At 46.5% G+C, this 20,251-nt stretch overlaps 31 non-coding genes across 31 annotated transcripts; all 31 read left to right on the forward strand.

Moving 5' to 3' along the window:
- Window positions 1-415: 415 nt before the first annotated feature.
- TRNAS-CGA (transfer RNA serine (anticodon CGA)) lies at window positions 416-533 on the forward strand. The gene is made up of 2 exons: window positions 416-453; window positions 497-533. It is a non-coding gene; the product is annotated as a tRNA-Ser (tRNA).
- Window positions 534-787: 254 nt separating this feature from the next.
- Window positions 788-909, forward strand: TRNAL-CAA (transfer RNA leucine (anticodon CAA)). Its single transcript has 2 exons — window positions 788-825; window positions 864-909. It is a non-coding gene; the product is annotated as a tRNA-Leu (tRNA).
- A 66-nt stretch (window positions 910-975) lies between these two features.
- TRNAS-CGA (transfer RNA serine (anticodon CGA)) lies at window positions 976-1,093 on the forward strand. The gene is made up of 2 exons: window positions 976-1,013; window positions 1,039-1,093. It is a non-coding gene; the product is annotated as a tRNA-Ser (tRNA).
- Window positions 1,094-1,535: 442 nt separating this feature from the next.
- TRNAL-CAA (transfer RNA leucine (anticodon CAA)) lies at window positions 1,536-1,657 on the forward strand. The gene is made up of 2 exons: window positions 1,536-1,573; window positions 1,612-1,657. It is a non-coding gene; the product is annotated as a tRNA-Leu (tRNA).
- A 438-nt stretch (window positions 1,658-2,095) lies between these two features.
- On the forward strand, window positions 2,096-2,217 carry TRNAL-CAA (transfer RNA leucine (anticodon CAA)). The gene is made up of 2 exons: window positions 2,096-2,133; window positions 2,172-2,217. It is a non-coding gene; the product is annotated as a tRNA-Leu (tRNA).
- Window positions 2,218-3,219: 1,002 nt separating this feature from the next.
- TRNAL-CAA (transfer RNA leucine (anticodon CAA)) lies at window positions 3,220-3,341 on the forward strand. Its single transcript has 2 exons — window positions 3,220-3,257; window positions 3,296-3,341. It is a non-coding gene; the product is annotated as a tRNA-Leu (tRNA).
- Window positions 3,342-4,343: 1,002 nt separating this feature from the next.
- TRNAL-CAA (transfer RNA leucine (anticodon CAA)) lies at window positions 4,344-4,465 on the forward strand. The gene is made up of 2 exons: window positions 4,344-4,381; window positions 4,420-4,465. It is a non-coding gene; the product is annotated as a tRNA-Leu (tRNA).
- Window positions 4,466-5,279: 814 nt separating this feature from the next.
- Window positions 5,280-5,397, forward strand: TRNAS-CGA (transfer RNA serine (anticodon CGA)). The gene is made up of 2 exons: window positions 5,280-5,317; window positions 5,352-5,397. It is a non-coding gene; the product is annotated as a tRNA-Ser (tRNA).
- Window positions 5,398-5,463: 66 nt separating this feature from the next.
- On the forward strand, window positions 5,464-5,584 carry TRNAL-CAA (transfer RNA leucine (anticodon CAA)). The gene is made up of 2 exons: window positions 5,464-5,501; window positions 5,539-5,584. It is a non-coding gene; the product is annotated as a tRNA-Leu (tRNA).
- A 442-nt stretch (window positions 5,585-6,026) lies between these two features.
- On the forward strand, window positions 6,027-6,148 carry TRNAL-CAA (transfer RNA leucine (anticodon CAA)). The gene is made up of 2 exons: window positions 6,027-6,064; window positions 6,103-6,148. It is a non-coding gene; the product is annotated as a tRNA-Leu (tRNA).
- Window positions 6,149-6,776: 628 nt separating this feature from the next.
- Window positions 6,777-6,898, forward strand: TRNAL-CAA (transfer RNA leucine (anticodon CAA)). Its single transcript has 2 exons — window positions 6,777-6,814; window positions 6,853-6,898. It is a non-coding gene; the product is annotated as a tRNA-Leu (tRNA).
- A 66-nt stretch (window positions 6,899-6,964) lies between these two features.
- Window positions 6,965-7,082, forward strand: TRNAS-CGA (transfer RNA serine (anticodon CGA)). Its single transcript has 2 exons — window positions 6,965-7,002; window positions 7,037-7,082. It is a non-coding gene; the product is annotated as a tRNA-Ser (tRNA).
- A 250-nt stretch (window positions 7,083-7,332) lies between these two features.
- TRNAL-CAA (transfer RNA leucine (anticodon CAA)) lies at window positions 7,333-7,454 on the forward strand. Its single transcript has 2 exons — window positions 7,333-7,370; window positions 7,409-7,454. It is a non-coding gene; the product is annotated as a tRNA-Leu (tRNA).
- Window positions 7,455-7,708: 254 nt separating this feature from the next.
- On the forward strand, window positions 7,709-7,830 carry TRNAL-CAA (transfer RNA leucine (anticodon CAA)). The gene is made up of 2 exons: window positions 7,709-7,746; window positions 7,785-7,830. It is a non-coding gene; the product is annotated as a tRNA-Leu (tRNA).
- A 438-nt stretch (window positions 7,831-8,268) lies between these two features.
- On the forward strand, window positions 8,269-8,390 carry TRNAL-CAA (transfer RNA leucine (anticodon CAA)). Its single transcript has 2 exons — window positions 8,269-8,306; window positions 8,345-8,390. It is a non-coding gene; the product is annotated as a tRNA-Leu (tRNA).
- A 1,187-nt stretch (window positions 8,391-9,577) lies between these two features.
- On the forward strand, window positions 9,578-9,699 carry TRNAL-CAA (transfer RNA leucine (anticodon CAA)). Its single transcript has 2 exons — window positions 9,578-9,615; window positions 9,654-9,699. It is a non-coding gene; the product is annotated as a tRNA-Leu (tRNA).
- Window positions 9,700-9,765: 66 nt separating this feature from the next.
- TRNAS-CGA (transfer RNA serine (anticodon CGA)) lies at window positions 9,766-9,883 on the forward strand. Its single transcript has 2 exons — window positions 9,766-9,803; window positions 9,838-9,883. It is a non-coding gene; the product is annotated as a tRNA-Ser (tRNA).
- A 250-nt stretch (window positions 9,884-10,133) lies between these two features.
- On the forward strand, window positions 10,134-10,255 carry TRNAL-CAA (transfer RNA leucine (anticodon CAA)). Its single transcript has 2 exons — window positions 10,134-10,171; window positions 10,210-10,255. It is a non-coding gene; the product is annotated as a tRNA-Leu (tRNA).
- Window positions 10,256-10,509: 254 nt separating this feature from the next.
- Window positions 10,510-10,631, forward strand: TRNAL-CAA (transfer RNA leucine (anticodon CAA)). Its single transcript has 2 exons — window positions 10,510-10,547; window positions 10,586-10,631. It is a non-coding gene; the product is annotated as a tRNA-Leu (tRNA).
- A 438-nt stretch (window positions 10,632-11,069) lies between these two features.
- On the forward strand, window positions 11,070-11,191 carry TRNAL-CAA (transfer RNA leucine (anticodon CAA)). Its single transcript has 2 exons — window positions 11,070-11,107; window positions 11,146-11,191. It is a non-coding gene; the product is annotated as a tRNA-Leu (tRNA).
- An 814-nt stretch (window positions 11,192-12,005) lies between these two features.
- Window positions 12,006-12,123, forward strand: TRNAS-CGA (transfer RNA serine (anticodon CGA)). Its single transcript has 2 exons — window positions 12,006-12,043; window positions 12,078-12,123. It is a non-coding gene; the product is annotated as a tRNA-Ser (tRNA).
- A 66-nt stretch (window positions 12,124-12,189) lies between these two features.
- TRNAL-CAA (transfer RNA leucine (anticodon CAA)) lies at window positions 12,190-12,310 on the forward strand. The gene is made up of 2 exons: window positions 12,190-12,227; window positions 12,265-12,310. It is a non-coding gene; the product is annotated as a tRNA-Leu (tRNA).
- A 66-nt stretch (window positions 12,311-12,376) lies between these two features.
- TRNAL-CAA (transfer RNA leucine (anticodon CAA)) lies at window positions 12,377-12,498 on the forward strand. The gene is made up of 2 exons: window positions 12,377-12,414; window positions 12,453-12,498. It is a non-coding gene; the product is annotated as a tRNA-Leu (tRNA).
- A 254-nt stretch (window positions 12,499-12,752) lies between these two features.
- Window positions 12,753-12,874, forward strand: TRNAL-CAA (transfer RNA leucine (anticodon CAA)). The gene is made up of 2 exons: window positions 12,753-12,790; window positions 12,829-12,874. It is a non-coding gene; the product is annotated as a tRNA-Leu (tRNA).
- A 627-nt stretch (window positions 12,875-13,501) lies between these two features.
- On the forward strand, window positions 13,502-13,623 carry TRNAL-UAA (transfer RNA leucine (anticodon UAA)). The gene is made up of 2 exons: window positions 13,502-13,539; window positions 13,578-13,623. It is a non-coding gene; the product is annotated as a tRNA-Leu (tRNA).
- An 810-nt stretch (window positions 13,624-14,433) lies between these two features.
- Window positions 14,434-14,555, forward strand: TRNAL-CAA (transfer RNA leucine (anticodon CAA)). The gene is made up of 2 exons: window positions 14,434-14,471; window positions 14,510-14,555. It is a non-coding gene; the product is annotated as a tRNA-Leu (tRNA).
- Window positions 14,556-14,621: 66 nt separating this feature from the next.
- Window positions 14,622-14,743, forward strand: TRNAL-CAA (transfer RNA leucine (anticodon CAA)). The gene is made up of 2 exons: window positions 14,622-14,659; window positions 14,698-14,743. It is a non-coding gene; the product is annotated as a tRNA-Leu (tRNA).
- Window positions 14,744-14,997: 254 nt separating this feature from the next.
- On the forward strand, window positions 14,998-15,119 carry TRNAL-CAA (transfer RNA leucine (anticodon CAA)). Its single transcript has 2 exons — window positions 14,998-15,035; window positions 15,074-15,119. It is a non-coding gene; the product is annotated as a tRNA-Leu (tRNA).
- Window positions 15,120-15,185: 66 nt separating this feature from the next.
- On the forward strand, window positions 15,186-15,303 carry TRNAS-CGA (transfer RNA serine (anticodon CGA)). Its single transcript has 2 exons — window positions 15,186-15,223; window positions 15,258-15,303. It is a non-coding gene; the product is annotated as a tRNA-Ser (tRNA).
- A 1,555-nt stretch (window positions 15,304-16,858) lies between these two features.
- On the forward strand, window positions 16,859-16,980 carry TRNAL-CAA (transfer RNA leucine (anticodon CAA)). Its single transcript has 2 exons — window positions 16,859-16,896; window positions 16,935-16,980. It is a non-coding gene; the product is annotated as a tRNA-Leu (tRNA).
- Window positions 16,981-18,723: 1,743 nt separating this feature from the next.
- TRNAL-CAA (transfer RNA leucine (anticodon CAA)) lies at window positions 18,724-18,845 on the forward strand. The gene is made up of 2 exons: window positions 18,724-18,761; window positions 18,800-18,845. It is a non-coding gene; the product is annotated as a tRNA-Leu (tRNA).
- Window positions 18,846-20,251: the final 1,406 nt, after the last annotated feature.

The raw sequence follows: 20,251 nt of genomic DNA on the forward strand, positions 1-20,251 counted from the left end.
TAGATGTCGTTTTAAAACGTCCAAATTGCACAAAACCACGTCGGGATGGCCGAGCGGTCTAAGGCGCCAGACTCAAGGGGCTTAGCTTCCTTCGTTCACGATGTGAATCTGTATATTCTGGTCCTCGTTTGAGGGCGTGGGTTCGAATATCACTTCTGACACGAAATGTTTCATGAAAAAAACTGAAAGAGGTGTAATTTTAAAGCGTCCAAATTTCACACCACCACGTCAGGATGGCCGAGCGGTCTAAGGCGCCAGACTCAAGGGGCTTAACTTCCTTCGTTCACGTTGTGAATCTGTGTATTCTGGTCCTCATTTGAGGGCGCGGGTTCGAATCCCACTTTTGACACGATATGTTTTATGAAAATAGCTGGATTAGATGTCGCTTTAAAACGACCAAATTGCACAAAACCACGTCGGGATGGCCGAGCGGTCTAAGGCGCCAGACTCGAAGGAGCTTCCTTCGTTCATGATGTGAATCTGTGTATTTTGCTCCTTGTTTGAGATCGTGGGTTCGAATCCCACTTCTGACACGATATGTTTTATGAAAATAGCTGGATTAGATGTCGTTTTAAAACGTCCAAATTGCACAAAACCACGTCGGGATGGCCGAGCGGTCTAAGGCGCCAGACTCAAGGGGCTTAGCTTCCTTCGTTCACGATGTGAATCTGTATATTCTGGTCCTCGTTTGAGGGCGTGGGTTCGAATATCACTTCTGACACGAAATGTTTCATGAAAAAAACTGAAAAAGGTGTAATTTTAAAGCGTCCAAATTTCACACCACCACGTCAGGATGGCCGAGCGGTCTAAGGCGCCAGACTCAAGGGGCTTAGCTTCCTTCGTTCACGATGTGAATCTGTGTATTCTGGTCCTCGTTTGAGGGCGTGGGTTCGAATCCCACTTCTGACACGATATGTTTTATGAAAATATCTGGATTAGATGTCGTTTTAAAACGTCCAAATTGCCCAAAACCACGTCGGGATGGCCGAGCGGTCTAAGGCGCCAGACTCGAAGGAGCTTCCTTCGTTCACGATGTGAATCTGTGTCTTTTGCTCCCTGTTTGAGGTCGTGGGTTCGAATCCCACTTCTGACACGATATGTTTCAGGAAAATAACTGGATGAGATGTCATTTTAAAACGTCCAAATTCCATAAAACCGCGTCAGGATGGCCGAGCGGTCTAAGGCGCCAGACTCAAGGGGCTTAGCTTCCTTCGTTCACGTTGTGAATCTGTGTATTCTGGTCCTCGTTTGAGGGCGTGGAATCGAATCCCACTTCTGACACGATATGTTTTATGAAAATAGCTGGATTAGATGTCGTTTTAAAACGTCCAAATTGCACAAAACCACGTCGGGATGGCCGAGCGGTCTAAGGCGCCAGACTCAAGGGGCTTAGCTTCCTTCGATCACGATGTGAATCTGTATATTCTGGTCCTCGTTTGAGGGCGTGGGTTCGAATATCACTTCTGACACGAAATGTTTCATGAAAAAAACTGAAAGAGGTGTAATTTTAAAGCGTCCAAATTTCACACCACCACGTCAGGATGGCCGAGCGGTCTAAGGCGCCAGATTCAAGGGGCTTAGCTTCCTTCGTTCACGTTGTGAATCTGTGTATTCTGGTCCTCATTTGAGGGCGTGGGTTCGAATCCCACTTTTGACACGATATGTTTTATGAAAATAGCTGGATTAGATGTCGCTTTAAAACGACCAAATTGCACAAAACCACGTCGGGATGGCCGAGCGGTCTAAGGCGCCAGACTCGAAGGAGCTTCCTTCGTTCACGATGTGAATCTGTGTATTCTGCTCCTTGTTTGAGGGCGTGGGTTCGAATGCCACTTCTGACACGATATGTTTTAGGAAAATAACTGGATGAGATGTCATTTTAAAACGTCCAAATTCCATAAAACCGCGTCAGGATGGCCGATCTGTCTAAGGCGCCAGACTCAAGGGGCTTAGCTTCCTTCGTTCACGTTGTGAATCTGCGTATTCTGGTCCTAGTTTGAGGGCGTGGGTTCGAATCCCACTTCTGACACGATATGTTTTATGAAAATAGCTGGATAAGATGTCGTTTTAAAACGTCCAAATTGCACAAAACCACGTCGGGATGGCCGAGCGGTCTAAGGCGCCAGACTCAAGGGGCTTAGGTTCCTTCGTTCACGATGTGAATCTGTATATTCTGGTCCTCGTTTGAGGGCGTGGGTTCGAATCCCACTTCTGACACGATATGTTTTAGGAAAATAACTGGATGAGATGTCATTCTAAAACGTCCAAATTCCATAAAACCGCGTCAGGATGGCCGAGCTGTCTAAGGCGCCAGACTCAAGGGGCTTAGCTTCCTTCGTTCACGTTGTGAATCTGTGTATTCTGGTCCTCGTTTGAGGGCGTGGGTTCGAATCCCACTTCTGACACGATATGTTTTATGAAAATAGCTGGATTAGATGTCGTTTTAAAACGTCCAAATTGCACAAAACCACGTCGGGATGGCCGAGCGGTCTAATGCGCCAGACTCAAGGGGCTTAGCTTCCTTCGATCACGATGTGAATCTGTATATTCTGGTCCTCGTTTGAGGGCGTGGGTTCGAATATCACTTCTGACGCGAAATGTTTCATGAAAAAAACTGAAAGAGGTGTAATTTTAAAGCGTCCAAATTTCACACCACCACGTCAGGATGGCCGAGCGGTCTAAGGCGCCAGACTTAAGGGGCTTAGCTTCCTTCGTACACGTTGTGAATCTGTGTATTCTGGTCCTCATTTGAAGGCGTGGGTTCGAATCCCACTTCTGACACGATATGTTTTATGAAAATAGCTGGATTAGATGTCGCTTTAAAACGACAAAATTGCACAAAACCACGTCGGGATGGCCGAGCGGTCTAAGGCGCCAGACTCGAAGGAGCTTCCTTCGTTCACGATGTGAATCTGTGTATTCTGCTCCTTGTTTGAGGGCGTGGGTTCGAATGCCACTTCTGACACGATATGTTTTAGGAAAATAACTGGATGAGATGTCATTTTAAAACGTCCAAATTCCATAAAACCGCGTCAGGATGGCCGAGCTGTCTAAGGCGCCAGACTCAAGGGGCTTAGCTTCCTTCGTTCACGTTGTGAATCTGCGTATTCTGGTCCTAGTTTGAGGGCGTGGGTTCGAATCCCACTTCTGACACGATATGTTTTATGAAAATAGCTGGATAAGATGTCGTTTTAAAACGTCCAAATTGCACAAAACCACGTCGGGATGGCCGAGCGGTCTAAGGCGCCAGACTCAAGGGGCTTAGGTTCCTTCGTTCACGATGTGAATCTGTATATTCTGGTCCTCGTTTGAGGGCGTGGGTTCGAATCCCACTTCTGACACGATATGTTTTAGGAAAATAACTGGATGAGATGTCATTCTAAAACGTCCAAATTCCATAAAACCGCGTCAGGATGGCCGAGCTGTCTAAGGCGCCAGACTCAAGGGGCTTAGCTTCCTTCGTTCACGTTGTGAATCTGTGTATTCTGGTCCTCGTTTGAGGGCGTGGGTTCGAATCCCACTTCTGACACGATATGTTTTATGAAAATAGCTGGATTAGATGTCGTTTTAAAACGTCCAAATTGCACAAAACCACGTCGGGATGGCCGAGCGGTCTAATGCGCCAGACTCAAGGGGCTTAGCTTCCTTCGATCACGATGTGAATCTGTATATTCTGGTCCTCGTTTGAGGGCGTGGGTTCGAATATCACTTCTGACGCGAAATGTTTCATGAAAAAAACTGAAAGAGGTGTAATTTTAAAGCGTCCAAATTTCACACCACCACGTCAGGATGGCCGAGCGGTCTAAGGCGCCAGACTTAAGGGGCTTAGCTTCCTTCGTACACGTTGTGAATCTGTGTATTCTGGTCCTCATTTGAAGGCGTGGGTTCGAATCCCACTTCTGACACGATATGTTTTATGAAAATAGCTGGATTAGATGTCGCTTTAAAACGACAAAATTGCACAAAACCACGTCGGGATGGCCGAGCGGTCTAAGGCGCCAGACTCGAAGGAGCTTCCTTCGTTCACGATGTGAATCTGTGTATTCTGCTCCTTGTTTGAGGGCGTGGGTTCGAATGCCACTTCTGACACGATATGTTTTAGGAAAATAACTGGATGAGATGTCATTTTAAAACGTCCAAATTCCATAAAACCGCGTCAGGATGGCCGAGCTGTCTAAGGCGCCAGACTCAAGGGGCTTAGCTTCCTTCGTTCACGTTGTGAATCTGCGTATTCTGGTCCTAGTTTGAGGGCGTGGGTTCGAATCCCACTTCTGACACGATATGTTTTATGAAAATAGCTGGATAAGATGTCGTTTTAAAACGTCCAAATTGCACAAAACCACGTCGGGATGGCCGAGCGGTCTAAGGCGCCAGACTCAAGGGGCTTAGGTTCCTTCGTTCACGATGTGAATCTGTATATTCTGGTCCTCGTTTGAGGGCGTGGGTTCGAACCCCACTTCTGACACGATATGTTTTAGGAAAATAACTGGATGAGATGTCATTCTAAAACGTCCAAATTCCATAAAACCGCGTCAGGATGGCCGAGCTGTCTAAGGCGCCAGACTCAAGGGGCTTAGCTTCCTTCGTTCACGTTGTGAATCTGTGTATTCTGGTCCTCGTTTGAGGGCGTGGGTTCGAATCCCACTTCTGACACGATATGTTTTATGAAAATAGCTGGATTAGATGTCGTTTTAAAACGTCCAAATTCCATAAAACCGCGTCGGGATGGCCGAGCTGTCTAATGCGCCAGACTCAAGGGGCTTAGCTTCCTTCGATCACGATGTGAATCTGTATATTCTGGTCCTCGTTTGAGGGCGTGGGTTCGAATATCACTTCTGACGCGAAATGTTTCATGAAAAAAACTGAAAGAGGTGTAATTTTAAAGCGTCCAAATTTCACACCACCACGTCAGGATGGCCGAGCGGTCTAAGGCGCCAGACTTAAGGGGCTTAGCTTCCTTCGTACACGTTGTGAATCTGTGTATTCTGGTCCTCATTTGAAGGCGTGGGTTCGAATCCCACTTCTGACACGATATGTTTTATGAAAATAGCTGGATTAGATGTCGCTTTAAAACGTCCAAATTGCACAAAACCACGTCGGGATGGCCGAGCGGTCTAAGGCGCCAGAATCGAAGGAGCTTCCTTCGTTCACGATGTGAATCTGTGTATTCTGCTCCTTGTTTGAGGGCGTGGGTTCGAATCCCACTTCTGACACGATATGTTTTATGAAAATAACTGGATTAGATGTCGTTTTAAAACGTCCAAATTACACAAAACCACGTCGGGATGGCCGAGCGGTCTAAGGCGCCAGACTCGAAGGAGCTTCCTTCGTTCACGATGTGAATCTGTGTATTCTGCTCCTTGTTTGAGGTCGTGGGTTCGAATCCCACTTCTGACACGATATGTTTTATGAAAATAGCTGGATTAGATGTCATTTTAAAACGTCCAAATTCCATAAAACCGCGTCAGGATGGCCGAGCGGTCTAAGGCGCCAGACTCAAGGGGCTTAGCTCCTTCGTTCACGATGTGAATCTTTGTATTCTGGTCCTCGTTTGAGAGCGTGGGTTCAAATCCCACTTCTGACACGATATGTTTTAGGAAAATAACTGGATGAGATGTCATTTTAAAACGTCCAAATTCCATAAAACCGCGTCAGGATGGCCGAGCGGTCTAAGGCGCCAGACTGAAGGGGCTTAGCTTCCTTCGTTCACGTTGTGAATCTGCGTATTCTGGTCCTCGTTTGAGGGCGTGGGTTCGAATCCCACTTCTGACACGATATGTTTTATGAAAATAGCTGGATTAGATGTCGTTTTAAAACGTCCAAATTGCACGAAACCACGTCGGGATGGCCGAGCGGTCTAAGGCGCCAGACTCAAGGGGCTTAGGTTCCTTCGTTCACGGTGTGAATCTGTATATTCTGGTCCTCGTTTTAGGGCGTGGGTTCGAATATCACTTCTGACACGAAATGTTTCATGAAAAAAACTGAAAGAGGTGTTATTTTAAAGCGTCCAAATTTCACACCACCACGTCAGGATGGCCGAGCGGTCTAAGGCGCCAGACTCAAGGGGCTTAGCTTTCTTCGTTCACGTTGTGAATCTGTGTATTCTGGTCCTCATTTGAGGGCGTGGGTTCGAATCCCACTTCTGACACGATATGTTTTATGAAAATAGCTGGATTAGATGTCGCTTTTAAACGTCCCAATTGCACAAAACCACGTCGGGATGGCCGAGCGGTCTAAGGCGCCAGACTCGAAGGAGCTTCCTTCGTTCACGATGTGAATCTGTGTATTCTGCTCCTTGTTTGAGGGCGTGGGTTCGAATATCACTTCTGACACGAAAAGTTTTATGAAAAAAAAACTGAAAGAGGTGTAAATTTAAAGCGTCCAAATTTCACACCAACACGTCAGGATGGCCGAGCGGTCTAAGGTGCCAGACTCAAGGGGCTTAGCTTCCTTCGTTCACGATGTGAATCCGTGTATTCTGCTCATCGTTTGAGGGCGTGGGTTCGAATCCCACTTCTGACACGATATGTTTTATGAAAATATCTGGATTAGATGTCATTTTAAAACGTCCAAATTCCATAAAACCGCGTCAGGATGGCCGAGCGGTCTAAGGCGCCAGACTCAAGGGGCTTAGCTTCCTTCGTTCACGATGTGAATCTGTATATTCTGGTCCTCGTTTGAGGGCGTGGGTTCGAATATCACTTCTGACACGAAATGTTTCATGAAAAAAACTGAAAGAGGTGTAATTTTAAAGCGTCCAAATTTCACACCACCACGTCAGGATGGCCGAGCGGTCTAAGGCGCCAGACTCAAGGGGCTTAACTTCTTTCGTTCACGTTGTGAATCTGTGTATTCTGGTCCTCATTTGAGGGCGTGGGTTCGAATCCCACTTTTGACACGATATGTTTTATGAAAATAGCTGGATTAGATGTCGCTTTAAAACGACCAAATTGCACAAAACCACGTCGGGATGGCCGAGCGGTCTAAGGTGCCAGACTCGAAGGAGCTTCCTTCGTTCACGATGTGAATCTGTATATTCTGGTCCTCGTTTGAGGGCGTGGGTTCGAATCCCACTTCTGACACGATATGTTTTATGAAAATAGCTGGATTAGATGTCGTTTTAAAACGTCCAAATTGCACAAAACCACGTCGGGATGGCCGAGCGGTCTAACGCGCCAGACTCGAAGGAGCTTCCTTCGTTCACGATGTGAATCTGTGTATTTTGCTCCTTGTTTGAGATCGTGGGTTCGAATCCCACTTCTGACACGATATGTTTCAGGAAAATAACTGGATGAGATGTCATTTTAAAACGTCCAAATTCCATAAAACCGCGTCAGGATGGCCGAGCGGTCTAAGGCGCCAGACTCAAGGGGCTTAGCTTCCTTCGTTCACGTTGTGAATCTGTGTATTCTGGTCCTCGTTTGAGGGCGTGGGTTAGAATCCCACTTCTGACACGATATGTTTTATGAAAATAGCTGGATTAGATGTCGTTTTAAAACGTCCAAATTGCACAAAACCACGTCGGGATGGCCGAGCGGTCTAAGGCGCCAGACTCAAGGGGCTTAGCTTCCTTCGATCACGATGTGAATCTGTATATTCTGGTCCTCGTTTGAGGGCGTGGGTTCGAGTATCACTTCTGACACGAAATGTTTCATGAAAAAAACTGAAAGAGGTGTAATTTTAAAGCGTCCAAATTTCACACCACCACGTCAGGATGGCCGAGCGGTCTAAGGCGCCAGACTCAAGGGGCTTAGCTTCCTTCGTTCACGTTGTGAATCTGTGTATTCTGGTCCTCATTTGAGGGCGTGGGTTCGAATCCCACTTTTGACACGATATGTTTTATGAAAATAGCTGGATTAGATGTCGCTTTAAAACGACCAAATTGCACAAAACCACGTCGGGATGGCCGAGCGGTCTAAGGCGCCAGACTCGAAGGAGCTTCCTTCGTTCACGATGTGAATCTGTGTATTCTGCTCCTTGTTTGAGGGCGTGGGTTCGAATGCCACTTCTGACACGATATGTTTTAGGAAAATAACTGGATGAGATGTCATTTTAAAACGTCCAAATTCCATAAAACCGCGTCAGGATGGCCGAGCTGTCTAAGGCGCCAGACTCAAGGGGCTTAGCTTCCTTCGATCACGATGTGAATCTGTATATTCTGGTCCTCGTTTGAGGGCGTGGGTTCGAGTATCACTTCTGACACGAAATGTTTCATGAAAAAAACTGAAAGAGGTGTAATTTTAAAGCGTCCAAATTTCACACCACCACGTCAGGATGGCCGAGCGGTCTAAGGCGCCAGACTCAAGGGGCTTAGCTTCCTTCGTTCACGTTGTGAATCTGTGTATTCTGGTCCTCATTTGAGGGCGTGGGTTCGAATCCCACTTTTGACACGATATGTTTTATGAAAATAGCTGGATTAGATGTCGCTTTAAAACGACCAAATTGCACAAAACCACGTCGGGATGGCCGAGCGGTCTAAGGCGCCAGACTCGAAGGAGCTTCCTTCGTTCACGATGTGAATCTGTGTATTCTGCTCCTTGTTTGAGGGCGTGGGTTCGAATGCCACTTCTGACACGATATGTTTTAGGAAAATAACTGGATGAGATGTCATTTTAAAACGTCCAAATTCCATAAAACCGCGTCAGGATGGCCGAGCTGTCTAAGGCGCCAGACTCAAGGGGCTTAGCTTCCTTCGTTCACGTTGTGAATCTGCGTATTCTGGTCCTAGTTTGAGGGCGTGGGTTCGAATCCCACTTCTGACACGATATGTTTTAGGAAAATAACTGGATGAGATGTCATTCTAAAACGTCCAAATTGCACAAAACCACGTCGGGATGGCCGAGCGGTCTAAGGCGCCAGACTCGAAGGAGCTTCCTTCGTTCACGATGTGAATCTGTGTATTCTGCTCCTTGTTTGAGGGCGTGGGTTCGAATATCACTTCTGACACGAAATGTTTTATGAAAAAAAACTGAAAGAGGTGTAAATTTAAAGCGTCCAAATTTCACACCAACACGTCAGGATGGCCGAGCGGTCTAAGGTGCCAGACTCAAGGGGCTTAGCTTCCTTCGTTCACGATGTGAATCTGTGTATTCTGCTCATCGTTTGAGGGCGTGGGTTCGAATCCCACTTCTGACACGATATGTTTTATGAAAATATCTGGATTAGATGTCATTTTAAAACGTCCAAATTCCATAAAACCGCGTCAGGATGGCCGAGCTGTCTAAGGCGCCAGACTCAAGGGGCTTAGCTTCCTTCGTTCACGTTGTGAATCTGCGTATTCTGGTCCTAGTTTGAGGGCGTGGGTTCGAATCCCACTTCTGACACGATATGTTTTAGGAAAATAACTGGATGAGATGTCATTCTAAAACGTCCAAATTGCACAAAACCACGTCGGGATGGCCGAGCGGTCTAAGGCGCCAGACTCAAGGGGCTTAGCTTCCTTCGTTCACGATGTGAATCTGTATATTCTGGTCCTCGTTTGAGGGCGTGGGTTCGAATATCACTTCTGACACGAAATGTTTCATGAAAAAAACTGAAAGAGGTGTAATTTTAAAGCGTCCAAATTTCACACCACCACGTCAGGATGGCCGAGCGGTCTAAGGCGCCAGACTCAAGGGGCTTAACTTCTTTCGTTCACGTTGTGAATCTGTGTATTCTGGTCCTCATTTGAGGGCGTGGGTTCGAATCCCACTTTTGACACGATATGTTTTATGAAAATAGCTGGATTAGATGTCGCTTTAAAACGACCAAATTGCACAAAACCACGTCGGGATGGCCGAGCGGTCTAAGGCGCCAGACTCGAAGGAGCTTCCTTCGTTCACGATGTGAATCTGTATATTCTGGTCCTCGTTTGAGGGCGTGGGTTCGAATCCCACTTCTGACACGATATGTTTTATGAAAATAGCTGGATTAGATGTCGTTTTAAAACGTCCAAATTGCACAAAACCACGTCGGGATGGCCGAGCGGTCTAACGCGCCAGACTCGAAGGAGCTTCCTTCGTTCACGATGTGAATCTGTGTATTTTGCTCCTTGTTTGAGATCGTGGGTTCGAATCCCACTTCTGACACGATATGTTTCAGGAAAATAACTGGATGAGATGTCATTTTAAAACGTCCAAATTCCATAAAACCGCGTCAGGATGGCCGAGCGGTCTAAGGCGCCAGACTCAAGGGGCTTAGCTTCCTTCGTTCACGTTGTGAATCTGTGTATTCTGGTCCTCGTTTGAGGGCGTGGGTTAGAATCCCACTTCTGACACGATATGTTTTATGAAAATAGATGGATTAGATGTCGTTTTAAAACGTCCAAATTGCACAAAACCACGTCGGGATGGCCGAGCGGTCTAAGGCGCCAGACTCAAGGGGCTTAGCTTCCTTCGATCACGATGTGAATCTGTATATTCTGGTCCTCGTTTGAGGGCGTGGGTTCGAGTATCACTTCTGACACGAAATGTTTCATGAAAAAAACTGAAAGAGGTGTAATTTTAAAGCGTCCAAATTTCACACCACCACGTCAGGATGGCCGAGCGGTCTAAGGCGCCAGACTCAAGGGGCTTAGCTTCCTTCGTTCACGTTGTGAATCTGTGTATTCTGGTCCTCATTTGAGGGCGTGGGTTCGAATCCCACTTTTGACACGATATGTTTTATGAAAATAGCTGGATTAGATGTCGCTTTAAAACGACCAAATTGCACAAAACCACGTCGGGATGGCCGAGCGGTCTAAGGCGCCAGACTCGAAGGAGCTTCCTTCGTTCACGATGTGAATCTGTGTATTCTGCTCCTTGTTTGAGGGCGTGGGTTCGAATGCCACTTCTGACACGATATGTTTTAGGAAAATAACTGGATGAGATGTCATTTTAAAACGTCCAAATTCCATAAAACCGCGTCAGGATGGCCGAGCTGTCTAAGGCGCCAGACTCAAGGGGCTTAGCTTCCTTCGTTCACGTTGTGAATCTGCGTATTCTGGTCCTAGTTTGAGGGCGTGGGTTCGAATCCCACTTCTGACACGATATGTTTTATGAAAATAGCTGGATAAGATGTCGTTTTAAAACGTCCAAATTGCACAAAACCACGTCGGGATGGCCGAGCGGTCTAAGGCGCCAGACTCAAGGGGCTTAGGTTCCTTCGTTCACGATGTGAATCTGTATATTCTGGTCCTCGTTTGAGGGCGTGGGTTCGAATCCCACTTCTGACACGATATGTTTTAGGAAAATAACTGGATGAGATGTCATTCTAAAACGTCCAAATTCCATAAAACCGCGTCAGGATGGCCGAGCTGTCTAAGGCGCCAGACTCAAGGGGCTTAGCTTCCTTCGTTCACGTTGTGAATCTGCGTATTCTGGTCCTAGTTTGAGGGCGTGGGTTTGAATCCCACTTCTGACACGATATGTTTTATGAAAATAGCTGGATTAGATGTCGTTTTAAAACGTCCAAATTGCACAAAACCACGTCGGGATGGCCGAGTGGTCTAATGCGCCAGACTCAAGGGGCTTAGCTTCCTTCGATCACGATGTGAATCTGTATATTCTGGTCCTCGTTTGAGGGCGTGGGTTCGAATATCACTTCTGACGCGAAATGTTTCATGAAAAAAACTGAAAGAGGTGTAATTTTAAAGCGTCCAAATTTCACACCACCACGTCAGGATGGCCGAGCGGTCTAAGGCGCCAGACTTAAGGGGCTTAGCTTCCTTCGTACACGTTGTGAATCTGTGTATTCTGGTCCTCATTTGAAGGCATGGGTTCGAATCCCACTTCTGACACGATATGTTTTATGAAAATAGCTGGATTAGATGTCGCTTTAAAACGTCCAAATTGCACAAAACCACGTCGGGATGGCCGAGCGGTCTAAGGCGCCAGAATCGAAGGAGCTTCCTTCGTTCACGATGTGAATCTGTGTATTCTGCTCCTTGTTTGAGGGCGTGGGTTCGAATCCCACTTCTGACACGATATGTTTTATGAAAATAACTGGATTAGATGTCGTTTTAAAACGTCCAAATTGCACAAAACCACGTCGGGATGGCCGAGCGGTCTAAGGCGCCAGACTCGAAGGAGCTTCCTTCGTTCACGATGTGAATCTGTGTATTCTGCTCCTTGTTTGAGGTCGTGGGTTCGAATCCCACTTCTGACACGATATGTTTTATGAAAATAGCTGGATTAGATGTCATTTTAAAACGTCCAAATTCCATAAAACCGCGTCAGGATGGCCGAGCGGTCTAAGGCGCCAGACTCAAGGGGCTTAGCTCCTTCGTTCACGATGTGAATCTTTGTATTCTGGTCCTCGTTTGAGAGCGTGGGTTCAAATCCCACTTCTGACACGATATGTTTTAGGAAAATAACTGGATGAGATGTCATTTTAAAACGTCCAAATTCCATAAAACCGCGTCAGGATGGCCGAGCGGTCTAAGGCGCCAGACTCAAGGGGCTTAGCTTCCTTCGTTCACGTTGTGAATCTGCGTATTCTGGTCCTCGTTTGAGGGCGTGGGTTCGAATCCCACTTCTGACACGATATGTTTTATGAAAATAGCTGGATTAGATGTCGTTTTAAAACGTCCAAATTGCACAAAACCACGTCGGGATGGCCGAGCGGTCTAAGGCGCCAGACTCAAGGGGCTTAGGTTCCTTCGTTCACGGTGTGAATCTGTATATTCTGGTCCTCGTTTGAGGGCGTGGGTTCGAATATCACTTCTGACACGAAATGTTTCATGAAAAAAACTGAAAGAGGTGTTATTTTAAAGCGTCCAAATTTCACACCACCACGTCAGGATGGCCGAGTGGTCTAAGGCGCCAGACTCAAGGGGCTTAGCTTTCTTCGTTCACGTTGTGAATCTGTGTATTCTGGTCCTCATTTGAGGGCGTGGGTTCGAATCCCACTTCTGACACGATATGTTTTATGAAAATAGCTGGATTAGATGTCGCTTTTAAACGTCCCAATTGCACAAAACCACGTCGGGATGGCCGAGCGGTCTAAGGCGCCAGACTCGAAGGAGCTTCCTTCGTTCACGATGTGAATCTGTGTATTCTGCTCCTTGTTTGAGGGCGTGGGTTCGAATATCACTTCTGACACGAAATGTTTTATGAAAAAAAACTGAAAGAGGTGTAAATTTAAAGCGTCCAAATTTCACACCAACACGTCAGGATGGCCGAGCGGTCTAAGGTGCCAGACTCAAGGGGCTTAGCTTCCTTCGTTCACGATGTGAATCTGTGTATTCTGCTCATCGTTTGAGGGCGTGGGTTCGAATCCCACTTCTGACACGATATGTTTTATGAAAATATCTGGATTAGATGTCGTTTTAAAACGTCCAAATTGCACAAAACCACGTCGGGATGGCCGAGCGGTCTAATGCGCCAGACTCAAGGGGCTTAGCTTCCTTCGATCACGATGTGAATCTGTATATTCTGGTCCTCGTTTGAGGGCGTGGGTTCGAATATCACTTCTGACGCGAAATGTTTCATGAAAAAAACTGAAAGAGGTGTAATTTTAAAGAGTCCAAATTTCACACCACCACGTCAGGATGGCCGAGCGGTCTAAGGCGCCAGACTTAAGGGGCTTAGCTTCCTTCGTACACGTTGTGAATCTGTGTATTCTGGTCCTCATTTGAGGGCGTGGGTTCGAATCCCACTTCTGACACGATATGTTTTATGAAAATAGCTGGATTAGATGTCGCTTTAAAAGGTCCAAATTGCACAAAACCACGTCGGGATGGCCGAGCGGTCTAAGGCGCCAGAATCGAAGGAGCTTTCTTCGTTCACGATGTGAATCTGTGTATTCTGCTCCTTGTTTGAGGGCGTGGGTTCGAATCCCACTTCTGACACGATATGTTTTATGAAAATAACTGGATTAGATGTCGTTTTAAAACGTCCAAATTGCACAAAACCACGTCAGGATGGCCAAGCGGTCTAAGGCGCCAGACTCGAAGGAGCTTCCTTCGTTCACGATGTGAATCTGTGTATTCTGTTCCTCGTTTGAGGGCGTGGGTTCGAATATCACTTCTGACACGAAATGGATTATGAATTAACTGAAAGAGGTGTAATTTTAAAGCGTCCAAATTTCACACCACCACGTCGAGATGGCCAAGCGGTCTAAGGCGCCAGACTCAAGGGGCTTAGCTTCCTTCGTTCACGATGTGAATCTGTGTATTCTGGTCCTCGTTTGAGGGCGTGGGTTCGAATATCACTTCTGACACGAAATGTTTTATGAAAAAAAACTGAAAGAGGTGTAAATTTAAAGCGTCCAAATTTCACACCAACACGTCAGGATGGCCGAGCGGTCTAAGGTGCCAGACTCAAGGGGCTTGGCTTCCTTCGTTCACGATGTGAATCTGTGTATTCTGCTCATCGTTTGAGGGCGTGGGTTCGAATCCCACTTCTGACACGATATGTTTTATGAAAATATCTGGATTAGATGTCATTTTAAAACGTCCAAATTCCATAAAACCGCGTCAGGATGGCCGAGCGGTCTAAGGCGCCAGACTCAAGGGGCTTAGCTTCCTTCGTTCACGATGTGAATCTGTGTATTCTGGTCCTCGTTTGAGGGCGTGGGTTCGAATCCCACTTCTGACACGACATGTTTTAGGAAAATAACTGGATGAGATGTCATTTTAAAACGTCCAAATTCCATAAAACCGCGTCAGGATGGCCGAGCGGTCTAAGGCGCCAGACTCAAGGGGCTTAGCTTCCTTCGTTCACGTTGTGAATCTGCGTATTCTGGTCCTCGTTTGAGGGCGTGGGTTCGAATCCCACTTATGACACGATATGTTTTATGAAAATAGCTGGATTAGATGTCGTTTTAAAACGTCCAAATTGCACAAAACCACGTCGGGATGGCCGAGCGGTCTAAGGCGCCAGACTCAAGGGGCTTAGCTTCCTTCGTTCACGGTGTGAATCTGTATATTCTGGTCCTCGTTTGAGGGCGTGGGTTCGAATATCACTTCTGACACGAAATGTTTCATGAAAAAAACTGAAAGAGGTGTAATTTTAAAGCGTCCAAATTTCACACCACCACGTCAGGATGGCCGAGCGGTCTAAGGCGCCAGACTCAAGGGGCTTAGCTTCCTTCGTTCACGTTGTGAATCTGTGTATTCTGGTCCTCATTTGAGGGCGTGGGTTCGAATCCCACTTCTAACACGATATGTTTTATGAAAATAGCTGGATTAGATGTCGCTTTTAAACGTCCAAATTGCACAAAACCACGTCGGGATGGCCGAGCGGTCTAAGGCGCCAGACTCGAAGGAGCTTCCTTCGTTCACGATGTGAATCTGTGTATTCTGCTCCTTGTTTGAGGGCGTGGGTTCGAATCCCACTTCTGACACGATATGTTTTATGAAAATAACTGGATTAGATGTCGTTTTAAAACGTCCAAATTTCACACCAACACGTGAGGATGGCCAAGCGGTCTAAGGCGCCAGACTCGAAGGAGCTTCCTTCGTTCACGATGTGAATCTGTGTATTCTGTTCCTCGTTTGAGGGCGTGGGTTCGAATATCACTTCTGACACGAAATGTTTCATGAAAAAAACTGAAAGAGGTGTAATTTTAAAGCGTCCAAATTTCACCCCAACACGTCAGGATGGCCGAGCGGTCTAAGGTGCCAGACTCAAGGGGCTTAGCTTCCTTCGTTCACGATGTGAATCTGTGTATTCTGCTCCTCGTTTGAGGGCGTGGGTTCGAATCCAACTTCTGACACGATATGTTTTATGAAAATAACTTTATTAGATGTCATTTAAAACGTCCAAATTCCATAAATCCTCGTCAGGATGGCCGAGCGGTCTAAGGTGCCAGACTCAAGGGGCTTAGCTTCCTTCGTTCACGATGTGAATCTGTGTATTCTGCTCCTCGTTTGAGGGCGTGGGTTCGAATCCAACTTCTGACACGATATGTTTTATGAAAATAACTTTATTAGATGTCATTTAAAACGTCCAAATTCCATAAATCCTCGTCAGGATGGCCGAGCGGTCTAAGGCGGCAGACTCAAGGGGCTTAGCTTCCTTCGTTCACGATGTGAATCTGTGAATTCTGGTCCTCGTTTGAGGGCGTGGGTTCGAATCCCACTTCTGACACGATATGTTTTAGGAAAATAACTGGATGAGATGTCATTTTAAAACGTCCAAATTCCATAAAAACGCGTCAGGATGGCCGAGCGGTCTAAGGCGCCAGAATCAAGGGCTTAGCTTCCTTCGTTCACGTTGTGAATCTGCGTATTCTGGTCCTCATTTGAGGGCGTGGGTTCGAATCCACTTCTGACACGATATGTTTTATGAAAATAGCTGGATTAGATGTCGCTTTAAAACGTCCAAATTGCACAAAACCACGTCGGGATGGCCGAGCGGTCTAAGGCGCCAGAATCGAAGGAGCTTCCTTCGTTCACGATGTGAATCTGTGTATTCTGCTCCTTGTTTGAGGGCGTGGGTTCGAATATCACTTCTGACACGAAATGGATTATGAATTAACTGAAAGAGGTGTAATTTTAAAGCGTCCAAATTTCACACCACCACGTCGAGATGGTCGAGCCGTCTAAGGTGCCAGACTCAAGGGGCTTAGCTTCCTTCGTTCACGATGTGAATCTGTGTATTCTGCTCCTCGTTTGAGGGCGTGGGTTCGAATCCCACTTCTGACACGATATGTTTTATGAAAATAACTGGATTAGATGTCATTTTAAACGTCCAAATTCCATAAAGCCGCGTCAGGATGGCCGAGCGGTCTAAGGCGCCAGAATCAAGGGGCTTAGCTTCCTTCGTTCACGTTGTGAATCTGCGTATTCTGGCCTAGTTTGAGGGCGTGGGTTCGAATCGAACTTCTGACACGATATGTTTTATGAAAATAGCTGGATAAGATGTCGTTTGAAAACGTCCAAATTGCACAAAACCACGTCGGGATGGCCGAGCGGTCTAAGGCGCCAGACTCAAGGGGCTTAGGTTCCTTCGTTCACGATGTGAATCTGTATATTCTGGTCCTCGTTTGAGGGCGTGGGTTCGAATCCCACTCCTGACACGATATGTTTTAGGAAAATAACTGGATGAGATGTCATTTTAAAACGTCCAAATTCCATAAAACCGCGTCAGGATGGCCGAGCTGTCTAAGGCGCCAGACTCAAGGGGCTTAGCTTCCTTCGTTCACGTTGTGAATCTGTAAATTCTGGTCCTCGTTTGAGGGCGTGGGTTCGAGTCCCACTTCTGACACGATATGTTTTATGAAAATAGCTGGATTAGATGTCGTTTTAAAACGTCCAAATTGCACAAAACCACGTCGGGATGGCCGAGCGGTCTAAGGCGCCAGACTCAAGGGGCTTAGCTTCCTTCGATCACGATGTGAATCTGTATATTCTGGTCCTCGTTTGAGGGCGTGGGTTCGAATCCAACTTCTGACACGATATGTTTTATGAAAATAACTTTATTAGATGTCATTTAAAACGTCCAAATTCCATAAATCCTCGTCAGGATGGCCGAGCGGTCTAAGGTGCCAGACTCAAGGGGCTTAGCTTCCTTCGTTCACGATGTGAATCTGTGTATTCTGCTCCTCGTTTGAGGGCGTGGGTTCGAATCCAACTTCTGACACGATATGTTTTATGAAAATAACTTTATTAGATGTCATTTAAAACGTCCAAATTCCATAAATCCTCGTCAGGATGGCCGAGCGGTCTAAGGCGGCAGACTCAAGGGGCTTAGCTTCCTTCGTTCACGATGTGAATCTGTGAATTCTGGTCCTCGTTTGAGGGCGTGGGTTCGAATCCCACTTCTGACACGATATGTTTTAGGAAAATAACTGGATGAGATGTCATTTTAAAACGTCCAAATTCCATAAAAACGCGTCAGGATGGCCGAGCGGTCTAAGGCGCCAGAATCAAGGGCTTAGCTTCCTTCGTTCACGTTGTGAATCTGCGTATTCTGGTCCTCATTTGAGGGCGTGGGTTCGAATCCACTTCTGACACGATATGTTTTATGAAAATAGCTGGATTAGATGTCGCTTTAAAACGTCCAAATTGCACAAAACCACGTCGGGATGGCCGAGCGGTCTAAGGCGCCAGAATCGAAGGAGCTTCCTTCGTTCACGATGTGAATCTGTGTATTCTGCTCCTTGTTTGAGGGCGTGGGTTCGAATCCCACTTCTGACACGATATGTTTTATGAAAATAACTGGATTAGATGTCGTCTTAAAACGTCCAAATTGCACAAAACCACGTCAGGATGGCCAAGCGGTCTAAGGCGCCAGACTCGAAGGAGCTTCCTTCGTTCACGATGTGAATCTGTGTATTCTGTTCCTCGTTTGAGGGCGTGGGTTCGAATATCACTTCTGACACGAAATGGATTATGAATTAACTGAAAGAGGTGTAATTTTAAAGCGTCCAAATTTCACACCACCACGTCGAGATGGTCGAGCCGTCTAAGGTGCCAGACTCAAGGGGCTTAGCTTCCTTCGTTCACGATGTGAATCTGTGTATTCTGCTCCTCGTTTGAGGGCGTGGGTTCGAATCCCACTTCTGACACGATATGTTTTATGAAAATAACTGGATTAGATGTCATTTTAAACGTCCAAATTCCATAAAGCCGCGTCAGGATGGCCGAGCGGTCTAAGGCGCCAGAATCAAGGGGCTTAGCTTCCTTCGTTCACGTTGTGAATCTGCGTATTCTGGCCTAGTTTGAGGGCGTGGGTTCGAATCGAACTTCTGACACGATATGTTTTATGAAAATAGCTGGATAAGATGTCGTTTGAAAACGTCCAAATTGCACAAAACCACGTCGGGATGGCCGAGCGGTCTAAGGCGCCAGACTCAAGGGGCTTAGGTTCCTTCGTTCACGATGTGAATCTGTATATTCTGGTCCTCGTTTGAGGGCGTGGGTTCGAATCCCACTCCTGACACGATATGTTTTAGGAAAATAACTGGATGAGATGTCATTTTAAAACGTCCAAATTCCATAAAACCGCGTCAGGATGGCCGAGCTGTCTAAGGCGCCAGACTCAAGGGGCTTAGCTTCCTTCGTTCACGTTGTGAATCTGTAAATTCTGGTCCTCGTTTGAGGGCGTGGGTTCGAGTCCCACTTCTGACACGATATGTTTTATGAAAATAGCTGGATTAGATGTCGTTTTAAAACGTCCAAATTGCACAAAACCACGTCGGGATGGCCGAGCGGTCTAAGGCGCCAGACTCAAGGGGCTTAGCTTCCTTCGATCACGATGTGAATCTGTATATTCTGGTCCTCGTTTGAGGGCGTGGGTTCGAATCCAACTTCTGACACGATATGTTTTATGAAAATAACTTTATTAGATGTCATTTAAAACGTGCAAATTCCATAAATCCTCGTCAGGATGGCCGAGCGGTCTAAGGTGCCAGACTCAAGGGGCTTAGCTTCCTTCGTTCACGATGTGAATCTGTGTATTCTGCTCCTCGTTTGAGGGCGTGGGTTCGAATCCAACTTCTGACACGATATGTTTTATGAAAATAACTTTATTAGATGTCATTTTAAAACGTCCAAATTCCATAAAAACGCGTCAGGATGGCCGAGCGGTCTAAGGCGCCAGAATCAAGGGCTTAGCTTCCTTCGTTCACGTTGTGAATCTGCGTATTCTGGTCCTCATTTGAGGGCGTGGGTTCGAATCCACTTCTGACACGATATGTTTTATGAAAATAGCTGGATTAGATGTCGCTTTAAAACGTCCAAATTGCACAAAACCACGTCGGGATGGCCGAGCGGTCTAAGGCGCCAGAATCGAAGGAGCTTCCTTCGTTCACGATGTGAATCTGTGTATTCTGCTCCTTGTTTGAGGGCGTGGGTTCGAATCCCACTTCTGACACGATATGTTTTATGAAAATAGCTGGATTAGATGTCGCTTTAAAACGTCCAAATTGCACAAAACCACGTCGGGATGGCCGAGCGGTCTAAGGCGCCAGAATCGAAGGAGCTTCCTTCGTTCACGATGTGAATCTGTGTATTCTGCTCCTCGTTTGAGGGCGTGGGTTCGAATATCACTTCTGACACGAAATGGATTATGAATTAACTGAAAGAGGTGTAATTTTAAAGCGTCCAAATTTCACACCACCACGTCGAGATGGTCGAGCCGTCTAAGGTGCCAGACTCAAGGGGCTTAGCTTCCTTCGTTCACGATGTGAATCTGTGTATTCTGCTCCTCGTTTGAGGGCGTGGGTTCGAATCCCACTTCTGACACGATATGTTTTATGAAAATAACTGGATTAGATGTCATTTTAAACGTCCAAATTCCATAAAGCCGCGTCAGGATGGCCGAGCGGTCTAAGGCGCCAGAATCAA

Source organism: Phalangium opilio, unplaced genomic scaffold (assembly GCF_054372755.1).
Source record: "Phalangium opilio isolate 3A_F unplaced genomic scaffold, DU_Popi_V2 ptg000810l_1, whole genome shotgun sequence".
Lineage (NCBI taxonomy): Eukaryota > Metazoa > Arthropoda > Arachnida > Opiliones > Phalangiidae > Phalangium > Phalangium opilio.